This window comes from Amphiura filiformis, chromosome 9 (genome assembly GCF_039555335.1).
Source record: "Amphiura filiformis chromosome 9, Afil_fr2py, whole genome shotgun sequence".
In the NCBI taxonomy this organism is placed as follows: domain Eukaryota; kingdom Metazoa; phylum Echinodermata; class Ophiuroidea; order Amphilepidida; family Amphiuridae; genus Amphiura; species Amphiura filiformis.
In genome coordinates this window covers 47,540,440-47,550,082 of record NC_092636.1, presented here as the reverse complement: position 1 = coordinate 47,550,082, position 9,643 = coordinate 47,540,440, and the positions used below count along the sequence as shown (strand labels likewise).

At 36.8% G+C, this 9,643-nt stretch overlaps 1 pseudogene; it reads left to right on the top strand.

Annotated features, from left to right (window-relative positions):
• The first annotated feature begins 5,823 nt into the window (after positions 1-5,823).
• LOC140160108 (melatonin receptor type 1B-A-like) lies at positions 5,824-6,904 on the top strand (annotated as a pseudogene).
• The last annotated feature ends 2,739 nt before the right edge of the window (positions 6,905-9,643 follow it).

Sequence of the window (9,643 nt, the reverse complement as noted above, 5' to 3'; positions counted from 1 at the left end):
ACCATTTGCCTCTAGTTGCGTATCAATTTGTACTTCACTGGCCTACTGTACGTTCGTCCACTGAGCAACATTTAATAGTAATACTCTGTTGCGTCGAAACAGGCACACCGCAATACTGCACTACTTTTATTTACTACATTTTGCAATGAAATGCGTATAGCGGGTAAGAGCATCTGGGCCTAGGGTTTTTCTGTGTCGATCAAAAAAGGGATTATCGATATCTGCAGCTCGATTAGTCGCTAGCATGCCGTATGAATCAAATGAATATAGTTGAAGGCAACTTCGTACCTACGCCGATAGCAGCGACTTAAAGGTTAAATACCACTATATAATTATGTATTGTAACACGGGTTTCAATGGGAAAATGGCTAATTTCGGAGGGAATTTTCTCATATTCAGAACTCTCACAGTTAAATGCCACTAATATCAGGTGAAACTATATGATTTAGATGCCAAATGATAAAAAACTCAACATAGGTTGACTGACCTGAGACTTTTCTTGTTTTAACGCACTGAACCGTAAACACCTTAAAATGGCAGTGCGCCCTCGAACCTGAAAGTTACAATATGGTAGGGCGAATATTTACTAATAAAAATAATTCCTTTAAAAAAGGAATGGGGCGCCCAATGGGATGTTGTATGTTGGGCTATTAAGACCCCCCCTTTTCACCATCGCTGTCACCCAAAGACCCCATTACCACGTGCTCTGTCACCCAAAGACCAGGCTATAAGACCCTCTTTTTCACCATGTCACCAAAGACCCCATTACCAGCACATGGTCTGTCACCCAAAGACCCCATATTTTTCCTTTAGATCTGCATGTCACCCAAAGACCTAGACCCTAAAATATTTCCGTCTGAACAGCAACGAGTCGTCTATCACTGATTTTCGAGGCTTCTTTTGGCTCTCACCCAAAGACCCCATTAAAAAAGGTCATATTCTCACCCCAACCCCCTAATTTAGATCCAAACGGTCCCTCTCTCACCCAATGACCCCATATTTTGTACACTGATTTTTGCTCTAACAGAATACCAAAAATCATGCTCTCAGGCTTGCAATGACCTTATATTTTCTATATTTTGCTATCACCGGATGCCCCTTACTGGTACACCTATATCCATTTCATATTGAAGTGCCACTCCCGGGGCTGAAATGTAACCGTTTGGATACAATATTTTTCTTTAAAACAATAATGTAACATTAGCATAGTAAGCAAAGAAAGATTAGGAAAAGTTAAGCATATTTATTGCACTGAGAGAGAAAATCGTACTGCGTGGGACGAAAGAGGGTTGGTTTCAAATAAAAAGGAATAAAGATTTGACCATTTCAGTTACTATTGTTAGGAAATCATGTTGTGGGGATTGTTGGAGCAGAATTATTTTATTTAAAATATAGTTTTGTTAAGGATTGTTTTCCAAGTGGACATATTATGATATGTATAACTGTCGGTTGTAATACTTGACAATATATTGCATGACACATGTGTCAAAAGTCCGATATTGGAGTTATCGGAATAGCAATATTATTTGTAGTTATTCTGAGTTATCGATATTATTTGGAGCAATCCGCAGTTATCGAAATTAGTCGGAACAATCCGAAGTTATCGAAATTAGTCAGAACAATCCGGAGTTATCGAAATTAGTCGGAACAATCCGAAGTTATTTGAATTAGTTGGATCAATCCGGAGATATCAGAATTAGTCGGAACAATCCGAAATTAGTCAGAACAATCCGGAACTAGTCAGAATAATCCGGAGTTATCGGAACAGTCCGGAGTTAATGAAATTAGTTAGAACAAAGTGGAATTATAGGAATTAGTTGGAACAATCAGGAGATTTTTTCTCTTTCCACAGAGCACACACAGGTGCCCTGTGCATTTATTTATCAAACATGATCTTACTTATACATGATTATATGAGGCACAACAAATATACAAAACAAGTGAATTGCAATAATATTACACAAACATGAAGGTAACAGTTATTACATATTTATAGAGTTCCATCTTTTACTCCATTCATACATTTTACCTTTATTGTTTGCAATGTGTTTTTCAGTCTCGGCGACATTATTGAGCACACACTTAGGAGATAGAGTTATTGGAATAATTTGAAACAATTTAGATTGAATTGTAGGAATAGTCGGTGTAATTGGAATTAACCAGAATAAAATTCAAATTATTGGATTTAGAACAATACAAATTCAAAGGGAACCTTTCTCTACCCCATCAATATGGCGTGGAAATTCCCAACATAAAATCTTTTCATGATAAAAATTATTTTACCAGAGATTATAAAACCCTCATTCAAATCCTTGATCTTCAGCTACCACACTAAGAGATTATAGTACCCTCATTCACATCCTTGATCTTCAGCTACCACACTAGGATATTATAATACCCTTATTCACATCCTTGATCATCAGCTACCACACTAAGAGATTATAATACGCTCATTCACATCCTTGATCATCAGCTACCACACTAAGAGATTATAATACGCTCATTCACATCCTTGATCCTCAGCTACCACACTAAGAGATGATTAAAATACCTTCATTCACATCCTTGATCATCAGCTACCACACTAAGAGATTATAATATCCTCATTCACATCCTCGATCTTCAGCTACCACACTAAGAGATTATAATATCCTCATTCACATCCTTGATCTTCAGCTACCACACTAAGAGATTATAATACCCTCATTCACATCCTTGATCCTCAGCTACCACACTAAGAGATTATAATACCCTCATTCACATCCTTGATCCTCAGCTACCACACTAAGAGATTATAATATCCTCATTCACATCCTTGATCTTCAGCTACCACACTAAGAGATTATAATACGCTCATTCACATCCTTGATCTTCAGCTACCACACTAAGAGATTATAATACGCTCATTCACATCCTCGATCTTCAGCTACCACACTAAGAGATTATAATACCCTCATTCACATCCTTGATCTTCAGCTACCACACTACATATGAATTTGTAAGCGCTCTTTAAGCAAAGTCAATGTTCATTGAATTTACAACCGTATGACAAAACAGACGAAACTAGTAACTTTTCGCACAAGATTTGCAATTTAAAGAGAATTTGTCATTGCTCATTGAAATAGTATATGGACAATATAAGTGTGCTCTTTCATGTTATTACATAAAATCTGAAAAATATTCTAAGGATCACTTGAGGTTTCGACTTTTAAAACCTACAATTTGGTAAAAACATTGAATTGCGTTATCTGTTGACGTAATGAAAAAAAAAGTGTTTTTAGGGGGAAGTGTTAGCTTTCGTTCGCTATAAAAAAATTCTGATTGGATGAAGGGAACATTTGAGATTTTGACAAAAACCAATCACAGATGCCTATTTTCTACTAGTCACCAGCTCACACAGCTCTTATGATGGTATGCACTCAACCGTGCAGTGTAATAAAAGACTGTGTAGAGACAATTCACTGCTTGCTTGGAAGCTCTTGGACGCGTAGATGCGTTTATAAGAGAATCGTTTGGTAGCCAAACCTTTCCATATGAGAGATTATATAATACCCTTATTCACATCCGTGATCCTCAGCTACCACACTAAGAGATTATAATATCCTCATTCACATCCTTGATCCTCAGCTACCACACCACACCACTCCACGCCATACATAAATTCTCCCAGTCACATTTCCCCAATATGAAATTTTTAAAAAGTAAAATTTTCATTTTAATTCTTGTAAAGTTTGGCAGAGGCGGGGTTCGAACTCACGGCTTTGGCTAGTATCACGTATACCATACGTCCAGCGCCTTAGACCGCTCGACCACGAAGAACTTGATAGTGTCATCGTGAAAATTTATACCTATAATATTAATAAATCGCAACTTCATTACTGCATCATATTTTGGAATTTTATCTGCTTAAAACATTAATGTGTATTATAATAAAGCTACCATTATTTATATTGTTGAATTCTCAAGCGCATAGAGACAATTAATACGAGGGTCCTATGAATAGGCCTACATACACAATACATAAAATCGATTTTGATATCGGCCATGTGCTCTGCTGTGCATGTGGTTTCCCGCAGTGGCGGAAGTTGTATTACGAAGTGCATCCGAACTCCATTTTGAAGCAAATGATTTTGACAAGGCATTGGATTGTTCCAGTTTGCATCCTAAATCCACATTAGACCCCTAATTTTATCTACAAAATCAAAAGATTAGATTATCATAACAACAAAACGGTAATCTTTTGTCGGGTCTAATGTGAAAATTACATTAAAAAAATGCAGTTTTTACAGAATTAATTTTCACTTAATTCCAAAAAAAAATGGCGTATATAAGATTGAAATAAATTTCTACCTTCTATACTAGATCAATTGTGACGCAAGTTGTTATCAAAATTGTTGTGATAGATGTACAGTTAATATTCATATTATCCATTACCTATCTGATGGTACAGTTTTTACACAGAAAATATTTATTTGAAAAACCTGCCACTCGGCTTTTTTCCGGAAAGGTCACAGGGTCGCCGTGACCTGTGCAATAATTACAATTAAAATTTTTCTTATTCTAACAGCAAGCGTTTCTAGAATATATTATGGCGAAATGTGGTGTACTACCACACTAAGATATCATAATACGCTCATTTACATCCTTGATCTTCAGCTACCACACTAAGAGATTGTAATACCAGTATTCACATTCTTGATCCCGAGCTACCACACTAAGAGATTATAATATGCTCATTCACATCATTTGATCCTCAGCTACCACAATAAGAGATTATATAATACCTTTATTCACGTCTTTGATCCTCAGCTACCACACTAAGATTAATGACACTTAACCAAATACACAAGCCATAAGCCCAACGGTAAAGCCCATTCCCTAAATAAAGTTATTTTATAAATTTATCATTGAGGAATGTTTGATATTCATGCACGGTACGTGTACTCCTTTCAATCTTTGAAGTAGCAAAAACTCCTCCGTGGACAGAGTGAAAAACGGGAACATATCTTTAAAAGAGCATATATTCAAAAGTTGTGAGCCGATTGAAATATTTTGTTTCGGTTTATCAAAACTAACGAATATAGGTTTCTTTACATACCAAAAATATATTTGATCAACTTTTCAGAAATAGGAGAAAAAGAGGGCGCAATGAGGGTTCGTTTTTTTTGTTTTTTTTTGTTTTTTTGGACACCCTGTACTTGGAATAATTGTATTCGCAAATGTACATTAATCATGTTAGGTAATAGCGCAAATACTCGACAGTGACTGTCAACGAACATGACAAAAGACTTTATTGGAGTCATTGGTTACACCAAACATGTGTAAAAAGTCGATGCCTTCTCATGATCATCTTTTTTGAATAGTTCCTAAATGGCGTTGACCTCAAAATATAGAGAGTGTTCATCATAATACTATAGGCAGCTGTGAAAAGACTATCCATCAAAATCAATGGAATAATTCAGAGAGAAGAGACTACTAAGAGGTTGAGGTAATGTCTGGTTAATTGCCGAATGTTATGGATACAAAACGACCGGACAAGCCAATACGGTCACTAACCGTTATTACACTTACACTTGTATAGCGACTTCTTATAGGAAGTCAGCAACAGCATTTATGATTCATATTTTTTCACATCTTGCTAATGGTTTTGAAGGCAGCCGTTACGATAAAATGCGTAAGAAATTATGAATATGACAGATGCAATGCAAATCGTTTTAACTCTAAATCTGATGCTTCTCAGGCAATAGAACATTATTCATAATTTTACAAGTTACAGCAAGTCTTGTCAGAGCGCAACAACTGCGATAAGGAAAAAACATGAATATGACAGACGCATTGGCGATTGTATCTACCGTTACGGAAACCGATGTTGAGGTCGGCCCTGTGACTTCATTTGTTGAAAGAGTCATTCTGGCTTCGGTACTTAGATTCGTCGTCATTGCTGGTATCTTTGGTAATTCTGTGACCATTCTGTCGCTTTTACTGTCGCAAAAATTGCGCTCAAATATCAACATCTTCATCGTTAATCTGAGTGTGGCGGATTTGCTCACAAGTTGCAATCTAGTGTGGATTATAGTGGCTTTTGTCAGCGAAGATGGCTGGCCTCTCCCAAATTGGTTATGTGAACTATGTGGATTTTTCTTTATAACTTGTGTCGGGACGAGCGTTTTTACGCTATCGTGTATAGCCATTAACCGTGTTGTGCTCATCACGACTAACATTGCCATATACAGAAATATGTTTCAAAAGTATAAGATAGTAATTGCTTTGATTATATTGTGGGCGATACCGTTATTTCTTGCTTCGATTCCACTTTATACTAACTTTGGTAAGCTTGGATATAGTGAAACATATAAGACATGCATAAAAGACACAAACCATCCTACAGCTAAAGCATACGATCTGCTCCTTTCGTCTTTTCTGTACCCAATTCCAACCGTTATAATCACAACTAGTTATTTCAAGATATGGCTTCATTTCAGCTTTAGCTTCGGCAACTGAAAACTCTTTAGTGCACACACAGGCTCCAACCCCTGCGCAGACGGCGGCAAACGGCGGTTCGACAAGTGGACAATCTGATTAGAATCGGACGACTGTCCGCAATTCAAATCCCAGTGGTGGTGGGCAACTGCGTTTTAAATTAAATCGACGACAAGTTGAAGTGACCAAAAACATGTTCTATATTGTGTGTCTTTTCTATCTGTGTGTGACTCCATATGGACTGAGTTTAATCTGCTCCGCCTGTGCCCGATTAACATCATATGCAGCGGTCATTTTATCTTTCAATTCTTGTATGAATTTCTTTATTTACGCATTACATCCGGATTTTAAAGTGGTTATTCGCTGCATAGTACTTTGCAGGATTTCTAAAATCCCAAATAGAACCGGATTTTTAAGGAGATAATAGGTGCTGGCTCAGTTCAAATGTGCTATATTGCATTTATATCATTGTTTTATATATTGTATTTTGTAATAATATTCCTATCGATCCAGATCTGCAATTGGAGTATACTTTAATACGTAAGGATGGAATGTCTACTTTGTACTTCCGAAAGTGATTGACAGGTCCCTCTGTGGACTCTGGACTTATTGTATAGTGCTTTTGTGAAAGCTGTGCTTTAAAAAGAGGTAAATTACAGAACACTTGAACCGGGCCAGTGGTAAAATATTATGTACTTAATTGAAATTAATCTTGCGAAAAGAAATGTACGTATTTATATGTAATTTACAATAAAAAAACATGTTGAATTACTACACACCTTATTGGTCTATTCTGTTTGACATCCATGCATCCAGACATGACCTTAATCTCCCACACAGGGAGTGTAGATTTCAAATGGAGTCACCTATTCTAGTAACCCCAATTGACTTTCACACTCCCGAATATTAAGGTCATATCTTCTGAAGGAGGTGCTTGGATTTCAACTGCAGTATTCCGGGAACGAATTGACTGATGGGTTATCTAAATGCGTAGAACTTACGGACCGTGTTGGGTGTTCATTTGCCCATAACATTACGTGCGCTTTAACATTACGTGCTCTTTAACACTTATGCCAGTTTTCTATATCAACGTTCAATTGACGTCTTATTCCGCACCATTACATTTACATTTACATTTACATGTACACAAGTCTTGTCGTATATTCTAATAATGTAAATTGTTCACGTTTTCACGATTCTTTTCAGAATATCGCTTTATTTTGTTACTGTTATCATATTTCTTTTTTTTTGTTACACATACAATAAATCCCAGATTCTAGCGCAGAGTAGAAATGTAAACTCGTTAGTTCAAATGTGAGCAAACAAAACCGTGTCATCATTCTTTAATTTATTTTCGTTACACAAAAAATAATAATTATATCCAAGATTCTAGCGCAGAGCAGAAATGTAAACTCGTTAGTTCAAATGTGAGCAAACAAAACCGTGTCATCATGGTATTTTAATACCATGATGACACGGTTTATTAAAATATCCATTTCCTGCATGGCATAGGAGCAATTTACACGAGGAAAGAGAACCGTATTATTGCGCATCAATTTGTACTTCACTGGCCTACAATACGTCCACCCATACCGCGGAAACATGGCATGTTGCCTCAGGGGATCGACGCTAAGTCAGGTACCGCGTGAGCAAACTCAAAAATAGCGCAAACAGCGCGAACGTACACAAAAGAAACTTGGCGCGTAAGATAAGCGATGTCGCCAGGTCTGTACGCTGTACCGGCGCGCCGGTACGTCAGCTGAATTCGAGTACGCTTAGAGGGCACATGCATGGAAAATTCCAATCTGTGTATTAATAATCTAAGCGTCCACCGAGCAACACTAATAACACTTTATTGCCTCGAAAAAGGCACACCGTGATACTGCACTACTTTTATTTACTACGTTTTGCAATGCAATGAGTATAGCGTGAAAGGGCATCTGGGCCTCGCGGTTTTTTTTGTGACGATCGAAAAAGGGATTGCCGATATCTGCAGCTCGATTAGTCGTTAGCATGCCGTATGCACAATGTATGCACAACGACTGGGTGTTAAATCCGTATTTTGAGTCCGATATTGGAATTATCGGAATTGCTATATTTATTAGTAGTTATTCTGAGTTCCGTGTAGTTATCGAAATTATTTGGATCAATCCGGAGTTCACGGAATTAGTAGGAACAATCCGGAATTACCGGAATTAGTTAGACCAATCCGGCGTTATCGGAATTAGTCGGAACAATCCGGAATTAGTCGGAACAATCCGGAATTAATCGCAATATTCCGTAGTTATCGGAACAGTCCGGAGTTAATGGAATTAGTTGGAACAAAGTGGAGTTATAGCAATAATCTGGAGTTGTCAGAATTAGTCGGGACAAGATAGAGTTATTGGAATAGTTTGGAACAATTTGAATTGAATTGTAGAAATTAGCCAGTGTAGTTGGAATTAGCCAGAATAAAATCCAGATTGTTGGGTTTAGAACAATCAAAATCAGCAGGGAATCTTTTTCTACCCTATCAATATGGCGTGGAAATTCCCAACATAAAATCATTACATGATAGAAATTATAGGTCTTCTTCGTCCCATCATTATGTTGTTGTTAACTTGTTTTGGTGTTTATCTCCATTTATTTTGTTTGTACATGGAATATTCTGGAAACTTAATGAAAAATGCTAGTTAAAATCATATATAATGGAAACTTCTAAAATTATCATAAATATATATAAACACCTCAAAAGAAATAAGTCCCCCTCTGAACATGTCGTCATAACATCGTAAGGTTTTATTTTGTACCAACAAAACTAACTTTGAAATAATTATATGACTGTTTACTAAGTGCTGTGTGAAAATGAGAGATTTCCATGACTTCAGGGCTGAATGAGCCTAAATTGAAGGCAAAAAGTGCCCTTTTCAAAAGTCACAAAGTAGGCCTAGTTTAACACTAGGATATGAAAAAAATACAGTATCAAGCATCATAGAGTTCTCCTGACATTTACTGAAAAAATGAACATTATTGCTTTTGGCCAAGAAAATTAATTTTACATTGAAAAGGTGTAACTCAAAATTTTACTCATTTCAACACCAAATTCGATCGTTTGTATTGCCCCATTATATGACTGAGTGAGCCCAGCGACGTAGCTGGGATTTTTTCCGGGGGGGGGCAATCC